General features: G+C 38.5%; 1 protein-coding gene across 2 annotated transcripts in view; it reads left to right on the top strand.

Annotated features, from left to right (window-relative positions):
* Window positions 1-16,952: 16,952 nt before the first annotated feature.
* CHRM3 (cholinergic receptor muscarinic 3) overlaps window positions 16,953-25,405 on the top strand; it is a 190,280-nt gene continuing 181,827 nt past the window's right edge. For both annotated transcript variants that reach the window (XR_003005485.1, XM_024761433.1), the window contains exon 1: window positions 16,953-17,087. The gene's annotated coding sequence lies outside the window, so the exon portion shown is untranslated. The remainder of the gene's footprint in view (window positions 17,088-25,405) is intronic.

Genomic DNA, 25,405 nt, shown 5'->3' with positions numbered 1-25,405 from the left:
CCTTTGCTGAGTAATGGGCACTACTCCGAGCTGTCTTTCACAAATGCTGATTCAGAACACATTGTGTGTGTGTTCAGTGTACGTCTAGAAAAGCAGGCATTGCCTTTTTCTCCATTCTTTTTTTTAAATTCATGTCATATACTAAATCAATGTCTAACATTTACAAAAACAAAATTCTCCTCATTTGCTACACAATAACATCTTAAGACTTGAATTCGACCCACTGAGTTATATATTTCTATAGAGACTTGAGTCTCCATCCATAAAAGTAGCATGCAATGAGTAATTTCTTTTGTTTGTCCTGATTTACAGTGTCTTTATTTCAACATTTACAGTCTTCAATAGATATCATATATGAATTGATAAAATTTTAAAGTGCTTTCAAAATTCCACAGACTGAGTTATCCCATCCCCCTCCATTATATATTGTTATGATTAATTCAGAGTTGTATCACCCACTGCAGAAATATATTGATTAGGCCCCTAATTAAGAGTGGCATTGGGCTCCATCTTGCATAAAGAGAGCAACACAGATAAGCCATATTTCTACTCTCCTGGGACACTCAGTTTTGCTTGATTCTTTTGCACCAGTTTCTGGTTCCTAGGGTGACAGAGGAAGTTTCTAAATTGTCTGGAAATTACATATCCCTACACACTGGAATCCCTTTAACTGGGTGATGTAGCTTTCACTACCGCTGTGCCTGTGGGCAAAAAGCAAAGTGCAAGGCGCTTCCAGGTCCCAGTCACATTCAGGAGGCGCCAGGTTAAGGAAAACACAAAAACATTCGTGTTTACTAATATGGTTTGATTTCTATTGTTTTGGGTAGAGGTGTGAGAAATTACTACAGTACGAATCAAGAAATGCATAAGGGCAACCAGCTGATGACTGTTATCTGGTAATATTTCATTTTCTCTTCTTTTTACCCCAAATATATGTCCTCTTATTCCCGATAAAGGAAGCAAAGTCTTCTTGCTCTTGTGAGACGATAACATAATAAGCATTAAATTCAAATTTTGGTATACCTGTCTTCAAAGCTTTAGGCTGAAATGGTTTAATCAAATTATAACACAAATTGATGTGTATATACATCACTTTAATAAGTAATAATGTCATCTTGTAAGAATTAGTTGAAATTTGTGTTTGGTTCACCTCTATTCAGAATTTACTTGTTTATTAATTAATGCAGGAATAACTCTTTTTTTTTCATAAATTTGACATTTCAGCTGGAAAGAAGTGGAAGAACTTTGGGGGAATAGTTCTTTGGGACGGTAATAAACATTTGTCCTTTAGATATTTTATGAAAGTCTCAGAGGCTTAATCCAGCTTTGTTCATTTTAAAGAAGAAATCTTGTTGGGGGAAGTTTTTAAAACACCCTTTCACAGCTTTTTTGGAAGTAGTCTATATCAGCTGTGATTTCTGCACAACAAATAACTTTGAAGGTAACTAACACAAAAAGCAGAAAGAGCTGCACATATGAATCAAAAGTACGTGCAAACTTTAGAGTGGTTCTGCATCTTGTGCCCTTGGGGAAGTGTGGGGTGAAACAAACAATGAAGAGCTGGCCATGAAAATTATAAATGAATGGGAGAATTCTTCCTCCCATTTAACTGATGTATCAGTCAGGGAAGAACTTTTTGCAGAATGGTGATTTGAATTTTTGTATGGATTACAAAAAGGGAAATTTTGGTAAACCAGATCCATGAAGAAGACGTGATTTGAAAGAATGTTGAAAAGACGATAAACTATCAAAAGTGTATTTTAGCTTCTTATCGCAGAAGCAGGAAGACAGTTCTCTGCAACCTTTTTCCAAGTAGCTGGATCTCTCTTGTGCAATACAAGTAGCAAAATATATATGAGGTACCTTCTCTGTGTAGAACACTCCGATCAACATCATGAGTGGTACCAGAAGGAGGAAGAGGTAGCCCTCGTCCCAAAGGACTTGGTTTATTTCTTAGAGGAAGATAAGATGTATACGAGTAGCTACAATGCAGGAGAGAATTTGTTAGTATTTATAATAAAGATACAAATAAAGTGCTAGAGAGAGCTTAGAGGAAATAAATTTACTCCAGCTAGGGATTTTGCAGAAGAATTTACATGGAAATCATCTTTGTGCTAATCGTAAACGTTAATGAGAAATTCTCTACGCATATGAAAAGAAAAGGCTCTCCAGATAAATTTGGAAAAGAAAAAAGTATGGAACATGGTTGCAGAAAAGCAAATAGCCCCCTTTGAATATAGTTCAAGTTATACTTGCATATATTAGTGTCCTAGGACTGCTGTAACAAAGGACCACAAATGGAAGGACTTAAACCACAGAAATTTATGGTCTCAGAATTCTGGTGGCTAGAAGTCCAAATCAGAGTGTTGGCAGGGTTCGTTCCTTCTGAGTGCTGGAAGGAATCATCTGTTCCATGCCTCTCTCTTAGCTTCTTATGCCTGCCAACAATCTTTGGTGTTCTTTGGCTTGTAGATGCATCTCTCCAGTCTCTGCTTTTGTCTTCAGATGGTGTTCTCCCATGTCTCTGTATCCAAATTTTCACTTTTTATAAGGACATTAGTCATAGTGGATTAGGGCCCACCTGGATGACCCCATCTTTACTCGATTACCTCTGTTAAGACCTTATCTCCAAATCAAGTCACATTATGAGATGCTAGGAGTTTAACATATCTTTTGGAAGGGAAACAGAACAACCCATAACAGTATGTAAAGGAGAGAAAAAGGACAATTGGGGCTGGAAAAGAGATTCACTTTTGTATCAAGTGGCCTTGATGTTCATAATAAGGAACATAGACATTATTTTAGGCAGTGGAGCTGTGTGGCCAATGTGTGCAAGGTGATTACATTACCTTGGGATACCAAGTAAGCTTTTATACACGATTGGGATGTAAAGTTGTGAAGGAAAGGGTAGACATAAATGATATTGAAGACAAAGAGAAATGCAAATTTAAAAAATTTAACTCTGAGATGAGGAATTTGGATATAAGGGAGGATGGTTAATTGATTACAAGATGGAAGGAAAATTTATTGAGGAAAATAATACCTTCATTCAACTTCCAAGAGTTGGAAAAGACACTGAACACAGCAAGGACCCAGCGTGCAGACCATTTCCCCACTCCACGTTATGACAGTATCTAAAACCCTGTTTTCAAACACCATCTTGAATGGTGTTGGATGGACTGTCTTCTTGGAAGTTTGGAAGGAGGAGAATTTGCTAGCCACGAAGCAGAATTGGGAGAGACTCCCACTAACTTCTTAAAACTAGAAAAAAAAATTACTTCCTCTCTGCCCTACACATGCACACACACACATGAGAGTATGAACAGGCATACTCTCACACACCAGAGACAGGGAAGTGCTAAGGGGATACATACAGAAACTAAATTTATTGTACAAGTGATTTCCAAACAAATGTAAAAAACAAAATGATGTCTTTCAACATATATGAGGAAAGTGAAGGCAGTATACAGGAGTGGAAGGAACAGAGTTTGGAGTCTGGGAGGCAGCCTTACACAGAGCTCCATAATCTGTTTTCTGGGTGACTGTGGACAAATGAACTAATCTTTCAAACTTAGGTTAATGTGCTATGTAAGGTGGGGATAAATATGTCATACAGTTATTTGGAGGATTAGGTGAAATAAGCTATATAAAGAACACAATAAGTGTTCCATAACTCTTTCATTATTATGAATTCTAATTTTCATAAGCCAAAGGATTCCAGACGTTACTCCCCATAGAGTTAAACATGTGCTTACGCACAGACTGACTTGCTATCTTATTCTTAAGCCGAAAGGAAATTAACTGGATAATAAAAATTTTAATCTGAATCTGTGGATGGAAAAACACATGGCTTTTGTGGCACTGTGATGATTCTTAGTGAAAGTGGTAACTATTGTTTGTGTAAAGTTTCCTTCAGTTTGTTTAGCTTTGCAAACCTAGATGTTCTGAATAATGAGATACTTGTTTTAGAAGTAAATAAAGTCTACATTTTCAAATGAATGTACCAATAATTTTGTTGGAAGAAAACTTAAGGAACAATTCTAAACTTTTAATGCAGATGTGTGATATTGGGCCTGCAGAGAAATAGAATAGCACGGAAGCACTGGTTTTGAAATAGGATGTAAATAAAACATCTTCCTTTTCTCGTTGCTTTTGTATTTTTTGGTACGCAATAATTCCAGTAGACGTTTTCTGGGCAACAGAGTTTGTCAGCATTTACTCTGTTGAGAATGTAGAAAAGAAAGCAGTAATTAAATACCTTCACTTATCCTACTTTACCCCTGACTCTGTAGCTAAACTTAAGCATAGATTGAAAATAAACATACCTTGGGATAACTTAATATAGAAAAGTATTGGGTATCCTTGCCCTTGAAGCAATCTTTTATAAGGTTATAGATAGTAAATGCTTTCATGTATACTACTTTAGCTTTTTCTTTCAATCTGTCTCTGACTTGGTAAATAAATGCTCTGGGATATTTTGTTAAGTGAAATACCCACTTATCTTTTTAAAGAGTAGACTATGGCAGCATCTGAACGTAGTAATTCTGGAACATGGGAGAGAATGTAGCCTGCAGGATGTTTGAGTCTATGTAGTAACACCTTATTTTATGGATTGAAAAAATAGCCAGGAGACAAAACAAAGCAAAAACCAATCCTACCAATATAACACTACACAATTTTTTAGAAAATAGGAAAAAAATAGTCATAATTTCACTCAGCTATTAACATTCTTATTCTTTTTCCTAGTTATAATCACAGCATGTGTAAAAGTTTACAGACATTATATTTTGGAACCTTAAGTAAATTTCCCATCATAATGTGAACTCTTACATTGCTTCATTAGATTTATAATTATCATTTTATTAGATATATAATATTTCAGAAAATAGTCCTTCATCTAATTAAATATTTCTCTATTGTTAGGCATTTATAGTAATCTCAATGTTTCAATATTTTCAAAATTATAAATAACCATGCAACAAGTTCTCTCTTATATTAGCTAAGATTTCATGTTATGTGTCTTACCTGAGAATATAATTCCTGAGGTTAGATTGTTCAGGTTTCCACTTCTTAGAACCAGGAAAGAAAATATATTTCGAATTAGAAAAATGTCTTAGCAGAGTTACTATGAATGTGTCTTGAGTTTTTTTAAGAAAATAAACCTACAATGTTAGCATTAAATATTCCATAAAGAAATGATAAAATTAATTTTCTGAGAAATTAGGATATCCAAATTGATATTACTTTGTAGGCTTAAGCAAAAATAGATCAAAAAGGTTTTCCTCCTTCCTGGAAGTGGTGTTTATGAGCATGTAAGATACATATTTGAGTTCCTTTTATGAAATATGCAAGGTAACTTAAGAAGGTAGCTACTTCTCAGAGGCAAAAGGGCTAGAATGGTTAATTAATTAAATAACTTTTATGAGTCTCTACGCTTGTCTTCCTCCTTGGGTGTAGAAATGGTTTCTGAGCCTGAAGTGTAAAGGTAGACTTGATCTTATTTATCGTTATCTTTTGTTGGGCTGTTAAATTGTTTCATTCGCAATAGTTTGTTCCTGTGGTCCCATGACAAGTTCAGTAACATCAACCAGCCTTCAAGGTCCATGTTGCCAAAAAGAAATTTGCAACTTAAAAAAAAAAAAAATGTTACCCAAAACTCTTATCTATCTAGTCCTGCCTAGTTATTTGCATATTTTAAAATATATAATGCTTCCTCTTCCTATTTTTCTGCAACTAAATAGAGTATTCATTAAAAGTTTTAACAAACAGAGTACAGTCACACTGACATTGCAGCTACTTGAAACCGTGAAGCCGGTTCCCACCCCAAGCCTTTGCTCTCTCTGTTGCCACTGTCTAGAATGCTTTCACAGACTGTCCCCTGGTGAGCAGGGGCCTGCTCAAATGTCTCCATCCTCAGGCAGCTTTCACTGACGACCAGATCTAAAATAAATAGTCATACTCCAGACAGTTACTCCTTTTACATACGTACCCTGCTTTATTTTCTCAGTAAAGCAGCTAATGTTATCTTATTAATTTTGCTGCAATTTTGTGTTCCCCTCTAGAATACCATTCCTTTTAATCAATGACGTTATCTGTTCTGTCCATATAGACCAAGCTAGAATAGTCCTTGTTATGTGGCAGGTACTCCGTATTTGTTGAAATAATGAATGAATTGTGAATAAGTGAATTAATGAATGAATGAAATCCATGTTATAGACATGGATCAGCTGAGAGGGGTTGGGATCCCTTTAAATGGTTATTGGCTGCTTTTGGAAATAATTGGTGTTAGAGACAGGCTTTTAAGAGTTCTCTGACTTAGGAGGCAGTTTCTGGCAGGTTCTTATTTGTTGGGAAGTTCTAGTTAAGTAACTAAATAGAAATAAGTTTAAAGAGATAACCAATGGTATATCTAAATTCTTCATTACTGACAAATAATTGCTTGGTAGCAAAGCTGCTTGTTTAATTTTATCCTTAAAGCCTAAGTGTTTAAAAAAAGTCAATACCATAAGTCAAAACAATATCCATATTAAATAGGTTAAAAATGATATTAATTGGCATTTGGCACAAAATGTCATTGTATCATGAGATACAACTAAAAGAAACTATGTGGTCCTCCTATACCATGGCCGGATAAGAAAGGAACTGATGATGGTTCTTATAATGGCAATTTCTTTTCACCATCATTGACCCTGAAAGCTGGTTAATATTGTCGGACTTATCATGGGAACCCAGGAACAAAAGATTGTGAATTAGACAATTTAATAGCCCAATTACATACTAAAAGATAAACAACCTTTCTATCTATATCTATATTCGTATCATTGAAGATCAATCGTTGCAAAATTCCCCGATCTAAGTTGGGCAGAGATTTCATAAAGTCTTAGTAATTTCCTATCAGTAGGTAGGCAGATAATGCCAGAAAATACGTCAGGACTGTCTGAGTAATGACATAGCATCGTGAATGATTAGTATTGTTGAAACTGTAGAGATAGATGTGGTGTGGGTCTGTGTATGCAACACATGGGGAGGGACCCAGGAAGGGGGCAACCTGAGGTTCACTTCCAAAGCAAGCCTCAATTAAGCATGTAAATTAAAATATTTTCCTGCATATTATTTAATCATTTAACCAGGTATAGTGCAGAGAATTTGATAGCTATAGAATATCAAGTTTAGATTAAGTAATTTAATAAAATTTTCTTATGTGTCATTCTTGGGAAATCACTCCTTTCTGTGCATAAGGACAAAAAAATACAGCCTGTCTCTGAGCACCTGTCATCCATGTACCCAGCATTTTTCAGCACTCCCCAGACAACCTACTTGTCTTCCTTGTCAACCTCATTCATGCTCTGCCCTCTGCTGGGAAAGCCCATCCTCCTCTTTTCTGGTTTTGTTCGGCTTCATTTTAGGGAATTGAAGGGATACTGTTCTGAGTTTTCCTAATTATTTGACCACTCGTGCTCACCCTGTTAGACCTGCCAAAAATGACACCTCCCCTGTGACACCTGCCTGAGTCCCCAGGTGAGATAAGTGGGGGCTTCTTTGGGGCCCCCATGGCTTTGTGCAGATGCGACCACTCTGGCTCTGGTGAGATTATTTAGGTTTAGTTCATTGCTTGCCCATCTGTCTGTCTCTCCTTCCACACCATGAGCCCTTGGGGCTCTGCATGGATTATATCTGTAACAAGTTGGAATTTTTCTGCTCCTCTGAGATCTGGTAAACTTTATTCACCCATATCTAACTTTGCATTGTCTTAGAGTCCAGAGTTCGCCCCACAGGTCCTGAAAATTACTGGAGTTAATTTCTGTTCAATCACCAGTGTCTTCATTCCAAGCTCAACGTGCCTTAGTAATTCCCTAGCACCCAGACTCACCACTCAGCCCCTTCCCAATTTGCCAGAAAAAATATTTGACTTTCTCCAGAATTTGATGAGCTTAGTTAATGATTCACCAAATATTTGAGGGGTTAGGAGGAAAGGGTCACAAAACACAACAAACCCTCAGTCCCCTGCCACTCTCCCGGTCCCCCTTTCCCTGTGTAAAGCGTCAGCCAGATCCTTCCCCAAAGCTCGCTCAGGGCAGCTCCTCCTAGACAGGCTCCTCGTGTTCTCAGCTTTTATCCCTAGCAAGCTTGTTCAGAAACATTCCCACAAAGGAAGCTCCCCCTTTAAGAGAAACTCTCAGACTACCCAAAAAGGGAACAACTGCTTTGATCTCAGGTCTTATTCATCTTTGTCAGGAGTACAAGACCAAGATTTTTGTAGATGCTAAAAAGAAAATACGCTGGACTCTGTTGTCTCAGTTAACTTGGTCCCTGATCAATTTCAGGCAACTTCAGCTGTCTTCTATTTTGGTTATCCTTGGTTGTGATTTGAATGACTTAATTGATTTGTGAGCTATTTTAATTTTCCTTTTGCCCTTCACAAAATTCTCCTCAGATCAGAAGAGAAAAGTAGATTGTGTGGAAGTCATCTCTTACTTAGAAATACTTGTGTAAAATAAGTGAAATCTATTATTTAAAAAAACTAAAAATATCAAAATTCACCTTTGAGTTTATCAGTAGGATCATATACTAATAGAACTCTGTGGTTGGAATGAATGAAAACCCAGAGGTCTTTGTAACTGGGAGGATATGTGTGACTATTGAAAACACTCAGCGTTTTAATGAGCTCCTCTTGCCAACATTTAGGAGGATATAAGCACGAGGGCGTATTGCTTCTATCACCATAATGGCAATCTCAAAAGCAGTTTCCCTTAAGAACCTGAGAAAGGTGATAGAAAGATCTATTTTGTAAAGACTGAAAGAGAACCCCGAAGCACCAATAAATTAACCCTAACCCTAACCCTAACCTTATTAGAATTCATCTGTTAGATTAGAATTCATCTGTTAATGATAAGGTAAAATGTTCCATAGTGGAAGGATAACCATATTTTGTGTGGTAGAGATGGTCTGTTATCCCCAAGGGTAGAGTGACTATATCTGGACTATTTCATTGCTCCCCTGAAGTGGAATTTGACCGTAAAGTAAAAGGACATGTTTTTGGCCTTTTAATTTACCCAGGATTTAAACATGGGTATGATCTATGACGAGCCAATCAGAGATGTGTTTGGCATTCTAAAGCCCCTTTAAATCCTTGTCACAGGGCCAGTTTCCAGTGCCTAAAAAGGCAGTCCACACAGGCAACACAAACACTGCCTGCTGAGCCTGGGCACAGTCTGCTTCTGCAGAGACTGTGTAAACGTTCTTCATGGGCGTTTCTATGTGGTAGTAGACAAGAACATAAAACACATTTAAGAGTGTCATCTCCATTTTGGTAGCTTAGCCAAATAAACTAAACTCTGAACTGGAAGTCAGAGATCTGAATTACAATTCCAGCTCTGTGATCTACTGTCTGCATAACACGACCCAAGTCATTTCTGAGTTCTGGGTGCCAGTTTCTCCATCTGTAAATATGGGCGATACTACTTGCCTTATCATTAAACTGTCCATGCTGTAGGAGTGGTTGATATCTTGTGTGTCCTTCACATCTGCAGTCGTGCCTGGTGCAGTGCTCAGTAAGTGCCTTTTGAGGAACTGATTTGGGTTTGTCGTAGTCATCAAATAAAATGATAAGCAGAACAAGGTCCAGATAAAATATGGAATGATGAATGCAATTATATTATCGATGATACGTCATTGGAGATGACGTTACTTATTCAACAGTTTGTACAAACACCAACACCACATGATTTTGTTGTTGAAGTATGGTGGTTGTTTTTTTCAAATTGAAGTATGGTTGGTTTACAGTGTTTCAGGTACACAGCAAAGTAATTCAGTTATACATATCTATACATATATACGTATATATATATACATCTTCTTTTTCAGATTCTTTTTCATTGTAGTTTATTATAAGATATTAAATATAGTTTCCTGGGCTGTATGGTTGGTCCTTGTTGTTTATCTATTTTATGTATGGTAGTGTGTATCTGTTAATCCCGAATTCCCAATTTATCGCCCCTTCGGTAACCATAAGTTTGCCTTTTATGTCTGCCAACACCACATTGTAAGAAGCCTTCTTGTGTAATGGATTTGGTCATTCTGTGACTCCAAACACAGTTTCCCATGCTCAGAGAGTTTTGCACTTACCTATTTTATTCTGTTATGTCAGCTAAAGCTAGTGTGACCACATGTCCCAGTTTACCAGGGACCTCCACAGTCTACCTATGTTGTCCCAGCATAATTATTAATATTACCCCCTTTCACCAGCAAATGTCCCAGTTTGGAAGATAAATCATATGGTCATTCTATTTAAGCCTAAATAATGATGTTCTATTTATATTCTATAAGGAAAAGAGACTAAGCAAGAAACTGGAGAAATGTATACAGCTCTTTATGGTTTTACACCTTGATCTTGAGACTAGACATAGTGTTAAAACAACAGATTTCTCTTATATCACTTGAGTAAGTCATCCATCTATGTCTAACCAGCAATGCTTGCTAAGTCAGATTCTGCCTCAAGGCCTTAATTTCCTGGCTTAGAAGTGCTTTCTGCTTGCCTGCAGGAGATCTAATCTTCTACCAGTTTCCCCACCTGAAAAACTGGAAAGTCCCAGGGTCTGCATTCATTCATTCCGTAGATATTTATAGGATCAGCACAGCTAGCATGACATAGACAGCTAGGTGTGCAGTTGTGAGCATGAATGTGACCATCCTTCATGGAGGTCACCTTCTAAAGAGAGAAACAAATATTACTAATCACCCAAACATAAAGCTGTGCTTCTGATAATGTTCAAAAGAGAGCTGGAGGTGTCGGGTGCTCTGAGAGCTGATAATAGGTGGATGTGAGCTGATCAAGAATATTCAGGGAAGGTTTCTTTGCGGAAGCTTCAGCTGAGTTGAGATCAGAAAGGTAAGTCAGCATTACCTTGGTGAGGGAAGAAGAGTAGACGTGGAAGATCTCTTGGGCCAAAGTCCTGTGGTGGGAGGGGAGTATTAGCATAAGAGTGGGAGGGTACAGAAAGGCCAGAACTTGCCCGGACACAGTACAGCAGTCAGGGAAAGCCTTGTGGGAAATGAAGCTGCAGAGGTATCATAAGAGGTAGGGAAGAAACAGAAGTGTCTTAAACCAGGGGGTTGTGATCAGATTTGTGCTTGGAATATATCAGCTCACCTAAGTTGTGTAAGATAGATTGAGGGGCAAGGGAACCAGAAGAGGCAAGATTACAAGGTAGGAGGCTTTCATAGCAGTCCTGGCTGGAGATGAAGATGGACAGATTACAAAAGGAGAGAAATATGCTGGCTTGATACTCAGGAGGTAAAATCTGTAGATCGACGTGATGTTGGTAAGATATGGGAGGGGGGAAGGTGAGGATGGGACCAAGGATGACTTCCAGTTTCTAGCTTGGGCATTGCGTGGTTCACAAATGCATCTTGGCTGCCTTTCATCTTTCACTTTGTCCATCTGACACCAGTCTTGTGTTCATTCTGCTGCAGGGCATGGGATGCTATCCCCAAGAGTGGGCAAAGACCCTGATCTTAATTCCCCAGGAGGATAATTGTGAGACATTTTTCTTTCTTTTAGAAGACTGTACTAAAGTTCAGGGAAAACAGAAGAGAATTATAACACAGAGAGTAACTCAAAACTACCCAGAAGTAACTACTTTTGGAGCCCAAAAGCCCACACTCATCCTTATGGAGTCTATGGCAAGGTGTATCACTACTTAACCTAGAAAATACCACCAGGTTGCAAGGGTAGACTTACATTCACCAATGGGAGTGATTTCGCACATGTAGATGCTTCTTGATATTAAGGCCCTATCCTCCAAAATTCTGCAATAAGGCCATGTCTTTCTTACCCTATTATAATGCCCTCGTTTCCTTTCCCAAGATTACCTTCTTCCCATAATTGACTCTGCAGATGACCCTTCAACTGGTAAAAAACCAAGCTCCCAGCAAAAGGGGTGTCACCTTGTCTTATGATCTCAATAGGTCAATGAGATGGGAACACAAAATCAGAACATTCTGTGATATTCGGACTTAAATTACCCCCTGTAGTTAAACCCTGGAGAGGGGTGTGTTATGAGCAGATTTCATTAGCTTTCTTTGGCTGCAATGTGGATGATGGAGTAGAGAGAGGCAAGACGAGGTATATGGAAGTGAGAAAGAGACTTCCATAGCAATCCCAACATGAGAAGATGAGAATTTGAACCAAGGTAGTGACAGTAGTGGCAGAGAGACACAGAAGAAAAAAAAATCAAAATCATTAAGGCTCAATGATTAAGGCAATACATCATAATAATTAAGAGTCAAGGCTCTGGAGACAACAAATCTAGTTTCTAGACTTGGTTTACTATATACTAGAAATTTGACCTAAGAAAATTGCTTAATTTCTCTAAACCTCAATAACCACATCTGTAAAGTGAGAAGGGTGATACCTACTTTACTAGATGGTTGTGAGGATCAAATGGGATAATGTTTCAGAACACTTTGTTGCCTGTCACAGAGTTAAGTGTTAGGTTGAGCTAGGAGTTTGATGGGCTCAATTTGGTGAGTTTTGGGTTAGAGGTGCTTGGTGTCTTGGACCATCTAAATAAATGGACAGTTACACAATGGTAAGTGCAACAAGTGAAAAAGATGTGGGAGAGAGAGTGATAGAATTGTGTGGATAAAGGCACTAACTATCGCGTAAGACTCAAATGAGTGAGGTATTAAATAAATGGAGGGAAAAAAAGGTTGAGGAAAGACAACTGGAGAAGAAATTGTTAAAAGTGGGCAAATGAATGGTCCCTGGGCGGGGGGGTGCAGGGGGGAAGAAAACCCTGGAGAAGAATGGCCAGAGAGGTAAGGAGAAATTCAGGAAATGGTGATATTCTAGAAGCCAAGGCAAGAGAGAATTATAAGGAGGGAGTGGCAAATAGTATCAAATACCACAGATTGAGTTAGTAAAAACTGAAAAGTATCCATTAGATTTATCAACCAGGAAGTTATCGATTGCCTTGAAAATATAAACTTCAGTGAAGAACTGGTAAGAATTGAAGACATCTAGATTGGTTAGGAGTGAATGATTGACTGAGTACACAGTACATTTTTAAGTAGTTAGAACATAAAAGGAAAGAGAGAGGGTAGTATAACTAGAAGAGGAGATAGGCTAGATGCAAGGATTTTTGTCAGTGTTCTGGTTTCTTTTGTTTTGAGCAGGCTTGTGTGCAGTGGTGCCCTGATAAACCAGCAACCCGCGGATGGGAGAGGAGACAAAAGCCCTGATTTGTAGCTTTTGCCATCGCCTTGGTGCACATAATCCCACCATGACTGAAGTCAAGCTATAAGTGTAATATTACTGAATGCAGTTAAAAGATATACATACCTAGGGGCTTCCCTGGTGACGCAATGGTTGAGAGTCCTCCTGCCGATGCAGGGGACACAGGTTCGTGCCCCGGTCCGGGAAGATCCCACATGCCGCGGAGCAGCTGGGCCCGTGAGCCGTGGCCGCTGAGCCTGCGCATCCGGAGCCTGTGCTCCGTAACGGGAGAGGCCACAACAGTGAGAGGCCCACGTACCGCAAAAAAAAAAAAAAAAAAGATACACACACCTAGAATCAGCCACCAGCTCCAATGTACCACTGCATAGAAGCCAGTGCAATGGGAAAGCTTGAAGGTTTGTATGAGAAATGAAATATCTGATCGAATAGGTAAAGAGAGTGAGGGTTAGGAGGCAAAGATTTGGGTTGGAATAAATTGATAGTGAGGAGATGAAGCGGAGTAAGTTCTCACTTCATGGGCTAGCACAAGCCCATGTACATTAGGAAATGAGGGCTATGCTGAGAGGGAGCAAGTGGTGGTTGGTGTCTAATATTGGGTTGGAAGGAACAGATAATGTTCGAAGGAAAAGTGGGTGTGGTAGGAGAGTTGGACAGCGTCGAGGTCCCAGTGATACTGAGACCAGGGCTTTGTATCAGCACCATTCTGCAGTCACATGGATTTTTCCAGAACTTAGCAGCGCAGAAATAAAAATTATTATATTGTTCTCGGGTTAAAATTTTGCAGGAGAATGTGGAGGGTGGGCAAAAATTCAGGGGAGCAGTGGGTATTGACAAAAGCATGTTTAAAGTGATAGGCTCTGACGTCTAGGATGAAGAGAGGGAAGAGCGGAGCCAGAAGCATCGATTCAACCATTGCCGTTGAAAAAAGAAAGCGGCCTTTTTTTTGGGGGGGCTGTGTTGGGTCTTCATTGCTGCCCGCAGGCTTTCTCTAGTTGGGGCAAGCAGGAGCTACTCTTCATTGCAGTGCGCGGGCTTCTCATTGCACTGGCTTCTCTTGTTGCAGAGTACGGGCTCTAGGCGCATGGGCTTCAGTAGCTGTGGTGTGTCAGCTCAGTAGTTGTGGCTCATGGGCTCTAGAGTACAGGCTCAGTAGTTGTGGCGCACGGGCTTAGTTGCTCCGCGGCATGTGGGATCTTCCCGGGCCAGGGATCGAACCTGTGTCCCCTGCATTGGCAGGGGGATTCTCAACCACTGCGCTGCCAGGGAAATCCAAGAAAATGCTACTTTTAAGAGAGTTAAAGTCTTAATGAGGTTGTGGAACAGATATAGAGGAACTACGAAATCGAGAAAGCTGAAAAGATGGGGGGGGACGGTGCTGGTGAGAGAATATCACAGAGTGAATAAGTAAAGAGGGAACAGAGTTTGGGTGGCCATGAATGTGACTGACTGAAGCAGAGTAGAGGTGAAGATCATTAACGTGAGTAAGGCGAGGCGTTGGATGGTCATTCAAAAGGACATTATAGTCACCCAGGGTCTTGGATTGGATACTAAGATTTTAAACCACGTGTCAAAGTCTTTGTTGGATGAAAGGGGGGTCACTGGGTTTACAGCCATTCGCAGGGGGAAATGGGGTATAGTTAAACAGTGCAAGCCTCAAAAGAGAGCATGCTCTATAGAACAGTGAAGAAATAGTATTTTTTAAAGTGATAATGAAGAAAGCTAGCCAGTGAGTCCTGAGACAGTATGATTTTCTTTTTTTTAGTTAAGAGCCCGCACTTCAGTAAACATTAGGAGACACAGGGAAGAGCCCAGGTGCAGCTAAGGTGGAAATCAGGGGAAGGCAGCTCTCTCCCAAGATGAGAATCACAAGAGGGTTTTGGTTTATTTGGCTTGGTTTAGGTTTGTTATTTAATTTGGTTTTAGCCATTCACACAAGCATATTTGAAGAATATATGTTTCTGAAGATAGTTATAAGATGACATTTTCAGGAATAGTAATTGAAATGTCTTCAGTTCCAGAAAGACAGGTATTCTTAATCACCGTCCCTGTTCTGTGGGGGTTTTTTTGTTGTTGTTGGCATGAATAAAGTTGTCATGAGTGCATCTTCCGGAGAAGTAAAAGTTCAAGTGTAAGATCTGAGATAAATTGTGAGGTTCTCAAAAAGGCTTATACCTATGCTGGACCCATATGCTTGCTGAGAAAGTAGCTACTGGCCTTGAAAGAGATCAGTTGTATTGACTTTGTTATGCTGGCACCGAGAAAGCACAGAACAGACTTTTTTGAATAACGGGAACCTTGCTGGACACTTCAGCATCACGGAAGGGAGTTAGGGCCATTTCTTTGACAGAAATAGAAATATTTTTCTTACCAGACAATTCCATCATCATTGGAAAACACTAATACAGAATTTAAGAAGGAACAGACACACACATTTATCATAGTTATGTTACTAAAGAGTGAATTAAATGTGGTTGTTGATTATTATCAGTTGGTTAGGGATTTAGGGATTGAAGTGACATTTCTTCAGATATAAGCAGTGACCTATGTGGTAAAGTCCTTGTGTGGCAGAAATGTGAGGTTGGGGACGCTTATGCCTTTTGCTTTCTCAAAGTGTGGTTTACTCTTTTATGCTACCTGTCACTTCTAGCTTAAACGTTGTCCAGGAAATTCACCAACACTGAACAAAGAACCGGCTCCCAGACTTGGGTTTTATCCTTCCTCCTCTGAAATTGACTTTCCTTGAGGCAGTGTCCTGAAATGACTTGTCCTGCCCTGGCTAAATGGTAGTAATTTGTGTTTAACTCCAGTAGTTTATCAAGCAAGCTCATTTTATGCCATGTCAGTGTCTAGAGTGATATAGCTACAATAGGACAGGGAAGTGGATTTTTCTACATTTATTTCCGCTTCACGTGAAGCATGATTTTGCATACTGACAAGTAAATGTTATAGGTGTAAGGGAAAAGGGTAGCAACCACCATATTATTTTGCAAATAATCGTATACAAATGGTATCAAAAAATGCCAAGAAAGATAACAGTGCATGTTATAATGTTCCTGTCAAATAATGGCAAAGCTTTAATCAACGGATATACAGACACACTCAGGATTGAAATGCAGCTTCCAAGGTTGAAACATGGCAAGTGGTTCATTGAACACTGCACAGAAGGTAAATGAACTGTGTATTTTCCGATCACAATTGGAATTTTAAGTGAGTGGAATGGAATAAACTCAGTTTGGAATTTGAAATAAATTCAGTTTGGAATGTGTCTTAGAGACCAAGGTTTACACAAGAGCTACACAAACCTCTCAGCATGGAACATGACACAAGGTGAAATTTTCCTGGCATCTTAGAAGAGCCAGATATGGATTTCTGCAGGACCAGGGCACAGGCAGTTGGTCCAGAGCTATTTGTTTCTGCTTGGGGAAGGAAATGTAGACACTTATTTAATACCCTGGGGTGGGAGTAACATTCCATCTGGTGGATGGAGTTGTGTATGCTTTCTCAGAAGGCGCTATTTTTAGCTTGGTGTTACCAATAAAATATTTTCATCCTGTTTCCATTTTTCTTTCTTTTGATGTCTACTTCAGTAGTTCTAAGTGACTTTATCTATCACACATAGTAAAACTAGTTAGAAAAAAAGAGAAGTGTCTGGAGAGAACACAAGAATCAACTTACAGTAATTCAGAAGTAACCACCAGGAGCAATTTCCCTGTCTTGTTGCCAAAGCTGTTTTCTCAAACTATAGATTCTCATGAGCCCGTAACTTTGCAGGGGAATCGTAAAGGAGACTAGACTTTGCATGCAAAACTGAAGAAGCAATTGGTAACTAACAGTACATCTTTTTTCTAAGGTAAGTTTAAGTCACAAAAAAGACTTAATCTGCAGAGTAGAAAAACCTACGTATTTCTTAGGAGCTTAGAAATACTGGGTTAGTTAGGGCTCCAGGGAAATGCAAGGTGCTAGACTTCAAAAAAGACATCATCTGTAGATTGACACACTGGAAAAGGCGGATGACTCCAAGAAAATGGAGAAAATAAAAAGAGCACGGGGCTGTGGATTAGAGGTTCATAGTTAGAGTTCAAGGGTTTCGGAAGTGAAATGATGAAGTGTGTGAGCTTCAGGAATGTGGGATAATCAGGTTTGATGGATTGCTTGTTCTGAGTTTATAGTTGTTTGGAGGGATGGAATTATTCCCTTGTACTGCATGTTACATTTTCCACTAAACCATATTTCCATTCTGCAGTAGCTTGTGATTATTTAGCCCTCGTTTACATTCAGGGAAAATCAAGATAATGCCCTAGAATTTAGCAAATATTTGTTTTCCTGGCAGTGACAGACTTGCCAGTATTACTCTTTCGGGGGCAGATGTACAGTGTTTATAGTTTCCACTGCTTGGAGCTTTCTATACATTTATCCTTGGATTAGACTCAAAGTAAGCTGATTTTAGCGAGCCACTGGGTAATTCTGACCATTTCATCTGGCGATTTTAGTCCTGTATTGTTGCAGCTGACCTGTAGACATAAGGAATTACTGGGTCAGCAGCTCACGGAAGTGTCTTTTGATTATGAGCACACTTTCAACATGTGTCTGAAGGTAAGGGGGAAAATATTGCGTGATCTACTTGAATGCCAATTTTACTTAAATAAAAGTGGGATTTCAGGCATGGCCTAGTTGTATCTTCTTAAATTTAAGTAGTTGTTCAGCAATTCTGTGTAAAACAAGAGGTCTTTGAAGAACTGAACACTCGGATGAAGCAACCGTGGCCTTCAAACCACATCCTTCCTGCCGCCTGTGGGAAAGAGGAGGTGTTTGTGTTGGGCTCTGAGCACATGCAGAATAGATCTGTGTGTATTTCCACAAATAAAAGGACATTGTGTGTGTGTGTGTTTGGCACCTGTCATGGCAAGAGCAGTTGATTGCTTCCTAAAGCTTTGTTCCAACTCCAGGATCAGCAGGATTTTTAAACACTGAACTAGGAACTAGGCACTAAAAATACGTACACAGGAGACCTATGATAGCATTAAGTTTCGGAAGCAAGGCGAAGACTTGCAAACTGTGTTAGAGCTGTGTCATTACTCTCCTTATTATGGTTCAGGGGAAGGGATTTGACAGGCTGTGTATCCAACCTGCAGACTAATGAGCCATGCTGTAGTAGCGATCTGAGGTAATGCTTATTGCTTCAGTGAAGATGATCCAGAATGTATAGAACATGAGCATGTATTTCGCTAAAACTGGAAACTTTGCCCTGTCTGTTTTCTTTGCTTATGTTATTCATATTGGGTTTCATAGAGCCACTGGCAACTCACGATCTTGTCATTTATTCAGAGACAGAGGAGCACCCAATCAAAAAAAAGTTTAAGATAAAATAAAAGTTATATTACAAATTAAGCTTGGATCATTAAAATGAAACAGTAATTCTGTAATGCCACTTGGCTCCAGTTTTCTCAGGGCAAAAAAATCGGGACTTTTACATGTTGCAAATAGTTACCAAGTGAACAAAGAGCTCAGTGTGATGTTTTAAATATGCCTGGTACTTCCAAACGCTTACTCCCAAGTCTTCAAGGGTTTTGTCTGTAGAGATATGGGAAATTTGAGTGGTTTTTTTTTTTCTCTTTTAGATTTTCTCTTACTTGATTCTCAAGAGCTTTTACTGTATAAAAGTTCATGAACAGGCAGGATTTAAAGAGAAAACAAAGTCTTATGAAATTCACGTTGGAAATCATGAGTATTGTATTTGATCCTTACATCAAAGTGGTCACCTCCTTGAATATGATGAAAATAAAGACAAGTGCCATCCCCTTAGGTTTTTTCAAAGGCACTTTTTTCAATGTGAATAAAATTTCCCTCTTGAAATATCTATGGCAGGGAGTGATTGTGTCGAGAGGCAGTATGCATTTTAAAATTTTGTTTTTGTTTTATTTACACTCAACTGAAATAGATTTGAGAAGAATATATATTTATTTAAGGAAGGAGCTCCATCAATTATTATAATATGGGAATTATATATTGTGAATTTTTAAATAATGATAATTTTATTCAGGTGATCCAATTAAAGGAGCACTCTTTTGAAGAACTGGGAATATGTCAAAAGCCCAAACTCCATGCTGTGTAAGGATGTCTATTTCTCAGAAAACCCAGTGTGTTTCAGTTCTCAGAACAGATACTATAAAAGACTCCCTGTATAATTCGGTGAGTGAAATTCTCTTCAAAGAGAATGCTGCATACAGAAGATGAGGTTAGTGATAGGTAAGAAAGGCATGTCTTTCTCCAGCTCACCTTACAGTAGGACCACCGTTCCCCCCAGCTCAGATAGCTCTACTAAGATCATAATCCCAGAGATTTCATGATCAAGTGGGAAGAACCACGTTTAAATGATAGGCCTGGCATTTAACATTAAGAATGGCATTTTATTGAGTAATCATTAATGGTTTCAGGGCTTCTAAAACACAATAATGTGTAACCCATGAACGATATAAATGCATTTCATTAACAGGCAGTACAAAGTTTCCAACTGAAAGTAACTCAGAATGGGAGTTTATATTTTAATGAAGGTCAGAAAAAGTACCCTCGTAACAGATTAAAAAGAATGAGAAAAATCTTTTACATATTGTCAGTTCAAATAAAGAACATTTCATTGAAATGATTCCTACATTGAAAATTCATCATGGAATAATCAATGTGTTCTCTTTGTACAGTACGGGAGATACAAAAGAAGTGTTATATAATCTGGTAGGAGATTATATGCACTCATTTGTGTTATATGCACCTGCGAAACAATTGGAGAAAAATGCAAACAAGACCAAAAAAACATAAAATTGTAGCATGAAAAAGTAAATGTTGCAGAAGGTGAGGGAAGGGAAAGGGGTTGATGTGGGAGATTTCCAGGACAGTGAGGTATTTTTAAGAAGGACCTTGAAAATGGGTAAAATTTGTACCCTCAACAAAAAGTAGGGAAAAGTATTCCAGACGATGAAATCCTAGAAGAAAATGAAAAAAATAATTATTTACCCAGTTCTCGTTCAGCTTTTGGTTCTAGGGATAAGCATTTAGGAACAGTGCAACTTATTTGATCTTCTCCTGCATAAATTGTTCAATTTCTTTAATGTTCGAGCCAACGTCTGTGAAGCAGTTTAACCACTTGATTTTGCCAGGCGATTTATAAAGATGTCGTCACCTGGAAAAGGCTAAAAGGACTGACTGAAACCAATTTTCTTCTACTCTTGTGAAATATGCCTTTGTTTCAGTCAGGTTGACGTGATAGCTAAGAAAACAAAAAGAACCCACGGGACACATTTCTTAGCGCCCGTTGGCCATGTGGGCCTAACCACTCAGATGTACCTAGTTAGCTGCACGAACAGATATTATTGCTATCTGCCCCCTCCCCAATTTAAGTATTATTTTTACCAAATGAAAAATCTTTCCTCTCGCAGTTTAATAGTAAAAAGGACACAAATAACAAGATCTGAAGGTGTAGATTCTAGTCTTGTAGTTACTCCTATTTGTGACTTTGGTCAAGTCAATTGCCTTATTTTCATCTTAGTTTTCACTCATTGAGTTACTGTTCATTAAGCACACTGAGCAATACAAATGGCTCGTCTGCAATGCAAGTATACTGGAGTTAAGAATCTTCAATATTTAAACTATTAAATATAACTTTAATGTACAAATAATACATTTCATTTAGAGCTAAACCAACATATGCAAGAGTTGCGTTTATGATGATCATTCAAGTGAATTATAAGCCTGGAAAAGCTATGCACTTTTTTAAGAACACAGTTCATAAACACAATTGTGCTGTATTGAGTCCCACATTTCTTTTTCGTGAGTTTCTTAAGTACATTCCAGTGTAGACATAGAGCAGATATCACTTAAGAGATTATAAAATGTTAAAAGGGAAATAAAATTCAAACTAGGTTTGGTTGATTGTGTCATCACTGTAGTAATTTTTTGGATTCAAGCTTGATAGTTCCTTATTGAGAGAGGTACATATATATAGAGAGAGAGAACCTAGATGAGCACTTGAAGTCAATGGAGACTTAGGAATTTACTCAGTACCCTCTGCTTTCTATCTCTCATTTCCTCTGTGTAATGTGAAAAATATTGCTGAGTTGCAGTGTCAGTGCTATCTAAATCTGCTTTCATGAGAAAGAGGCCATCACTTCAATTTATGTAGCCATATGCAAGGCATCATCACTCAGTTATTTACCAGAAATACCAAACACAAGTAACAGTTCCCTTCAGTAAGCATAAAACAGGGCCTAAGTAATTTCTAGAGGTACTTTATTAGGAGGATAAAATAGTTTTCTAAAGTATAATTGAATTATAGCTTTTATTTTTTTAATTTTAATGTCTTGTCAATATTTTTCTTTGAAAGATTAATAGTTTATATTATCTTTTGACAGCAACGACATAAACAGAATTAGATTTTTTACTTTTTTGGGACTTGATATTTTCAACTTTATCTTTAAAGTGCATAATGGGTCACAAGGACTGGCAAGTTCAACAATTGGGCAAATGTTTATTAAGTTCCCCTAATGTTATTGCTAAACTATATTACCACAACTTATAATAATAATAGGTAACAGATATTGAACAATTTGTTTGTGCCAGACAGAGTGTTTGGTGCCTTATATGCTGTATCTCACTACACTAATCTTGTGTAGGATGTCAAGTGATTAAATATGATCCCTGTCCTTTGGGGTGAATTGTATGAAATGTTTCTAGAACTAGATTGGCAATTACTGTGGTCAGTGTGACTGACCCAGGGCTAATACAGCTCTTTTGTGGCCCCTTCTCTTCTCACCACTGAGCCCCTGTAGACTAGTAGCATTTTGCATCTTTAGAGCCCCAGCTTGGTTGAGTGCCGAATTGTGGAGCTTGATGAAAATCCAGGGACTTTCACTACAAAAAATCAGGAAACAAACTCCATTTTAGGAATGAGTATATTTGGGCCCTGAGTTGATAGTCACTGAAGCCAAGCTGTACAATCTCTGTTACTTTCAAATATAGTTGAAAACTTACAAATCTACCCTTTGTCTCTGTCCAGATCAATGTTGGCCAAAGCCCGAAGCCTTGCCTTTGTTGGCCATGTTGTAGATGCTGGAACAGTGGTCCACTTGGCAAGGATGTCGGCTTAGGAGGGCATGAGCACATTCCAGTTCTTATAACCCTCCCCGATTAACAGAAGCGTGTCCTGAGCTCCTCGTGGAGTGGACTGAGTGTGATTCTCTTTCTCAAGTCGTTTGTTGATGAGACACATGGCAAAGCCCAAACAGTGCGCCTGCGGGGCCAGCACTGAGAAAAAACAGTAATTTTTTGGAGTGTTCTTCAGATTGAGATATTTTATTATCACAAGATATTATAGTGGTTAAGAGTCAGTTTGAGAAGTATGAATTAATGGGTTAAAGTCCAGACTTTGCCATGTATTTAATTGTGTGTGCTTTGGGAAGTTACGTAACCTCACTAGACGTTAGGTCCCTTACTTGTAGAATGTGTATACCAGTAGCGCTATCGTGCGGGTTCAATGAACTTGTACAGTCGAGTGCTTAGCACAGTTTCTGGTGCAAAGAACACATTTAACAAATGCTGATGTTAGAATAGTTTATAATAATGGTTCACCAGTCTGGCATTTTCTCCACATGGATGTTTTAAACATATCTCAAATAGAGCACGTTAATCTTCTTTCGGCATGCCGTATTTCAGCTTTTCACCAAATCATCTAAGCTAGAAATTCTAGTTGCTTCCTCTTTTTTTCTCTTATCTCCCACATGCGATCAATGACCAAGACCTGATGATTTTACCATGGAAATATTCCTAAATTTTCTGCATTCTTGTACCAGGGCCTTATTTCAGGCCCTTGTCATCTCTGGACCTGATTACTAAAGCAGCCAGTCACTTATTCGCTCATTTAATCTTGCCTAGTAACCCCTCGTCACTCCCTCCCCAGCAGTGTTCTACAGCGCATGCTCCCTCTGGCACTCTTCCCATCACCTGTAAGTGTAAGCCAAGCGTTTAAGGGTAGCATCTTCGTTGATCTGTCTGCTGCTTCCCTCTCTAACTTAATTTCCTTCCTCAACGTACTTTGCACTTTGGAAGTTACCTAGGAAATGATTTTTTGAAAATAATTTTGCTATTAGAAAAATCCTAGCTTTATCATTGTCTGGAGAATAATGGCACTATATTTTCTTTGGTCTTGTGGTATAATGCTAGTATACTTTACCAAGTGATGGGGCCATTTTTCTACCATCGTAACAGTTAAATTGAAGCTTGGAAAATGAATATTAAGTAAGAACCTAAAGTCAATAAATTATTGATAATTTGTTGGCAAAATATAAATTCAATGAATACACATATTAGGTAGAAATACACATATATAAACTAAAATTGAATATATGTTTACTTAAAATGGATGCAGATATACAAGAGTATACATGTTTTTGTATACTAGAATAATTCCACCCTCTGCAACCTGACGTGCTTTTTGTTTCTTGTCACTAGACACGCCAGTTGTTTCTATGGATGTTCATACTTTTCATGCCAAATGTCTCACTGCATAAATTAAGGTGATATAGTTGCCTCACCTATTAGGTTTTAAGCTTCTTGACAACAGGGAAACTCTTACAAGTGTGAATCCCTACTGTGCTTAGAAAAGGCAAAACACTCTGTAACCCGTCTGTGAATACTTGTTGATTGGCTGATTGAGGGTCAGATCGTGAATTTTGAATTATTTACCCAACAATAATGAGAGTTCTGCTGTCTGGCAAAATAGTTTAGACAGACTCCCTGCCCTAAAATCCAGCCTGGAATTTGCAAACTGTTTCAAGGGAGGAAAGGTGAAGTGGGTTAAAATAAAAATGGTTGCTGGCTTGAATTCAAATGAGGAACAGTATAGTCTGATTCTTGAGATGTGCACGTTTTCCCCTTTTTAAAATTTATTAAACTTTTCCATACTCCCATAGTCTGACACAGGAGTCAGCAAACCAGGGCCCTCAAGTAAAATGGGCCCCACTGACTGTTTTTTAAATGAAGTTTTATTGGAACACAGCCATGCTCATCCGTTTGCACAGATAGAATAGAAACTCTCAGGTCCTTTAATGGAAGTTTGCTAACTCCTGATCTAGCATATTAGCTCTTCTAATTTTTTTGTCTAGATTTACTTATATTAATATGTAATTTTGGTACATTGTGAGTGGTTATATGTTTTATCTGTGTATTATAAATAATGTTCATCTTGGCACTGAACTTTTGAATAAAAAATAATGGTAAATTAGTTCCCTGGTGGTCTAGTGGTTAGGATTCAGCGCTTTCACTGCCGAGGGCCTGGGTTCAATCCCTGGTGGGGGACCTAGGATTCCCACAGGCCACAGGGCACGGCCAGAAAAAACAGAAATAAAAATAAATGGTAAATTCATAATACCCGTGGAGTTCATGTACCCTATATTACTAAACTAGACCCCATTTGTTGGGCATTTAGTTTTTTTCTATTATATTTTGACTGATTTTGATTTACCTTTTTAAAAATATGACTACCATAGACTTCAAAGTATAAAGTGTTAATGTAACTCCTGTATCTAGAGAGGTTTACCAGGTGGTTTACCAGGTTTGGGGGGATAGAACTCACCTTTATGGCCTCAACAATTACTTTCCTGATTATCTACAAGACATATGGTGATATTTAGTGGACAAAGCACTTGCCTGAAGTCAATGGGGAGTAATTCTGTGTTCCACTGAGCATAAAATCCTGTACAGTCTCTATTTTAGTTTTCCTCTGTGAAAACAGACACGACAATAAATGCCTTATGGAGCCAACTCCAAGAAATGATGCGCTGATGAAACTGTGTGTTTGTGAATAAATAAGAATGATTTATTTACTCTTATGATGTCAGCATCTCACAGTGCCTAACAGATAGCAGTGCTTATTAGATATTTATCATCTGAATTAATAACGATGCAGTAGAGAACTGTAGATGTTCTGGAAGGCTACCAGAACAGTAGTTAAGCGTGTCGCCTCTAGAGAGTTAGCAACCCTGGGTTTGGATACTGGCTCCGCCACTCACTACCCCAATCACTTTACACGCATTAGTTAAACTCTAAGCCACAGTTTGGGCACCTGTATGATAAGTATAATAACAGTACCTACATCACAGAGTTACTGTGAAGATCAAAAAT

The sequence above is a fragment of the Neophocaena asiaeorientalis genome, unplaced genomic scaffold, assembly GCF_003031525.2.
Source record: "Neophocaena asiaeorientalis asiaeorientalis breed wild unplaced genomic scaffold, Neophocaena_asiaeorientalis_V1.1 scaffold166, whole genome shotgun sequence".
NCBI lineage: Eukaryota > Metazoa > Chordata > Mammalia > Artiodactyla > Phocoenidae > Neophocaena > Neophocaena asiaeorientalis.
This window is presented reverse-complemented; position numbering and strand designations above follow the sequence as displayed.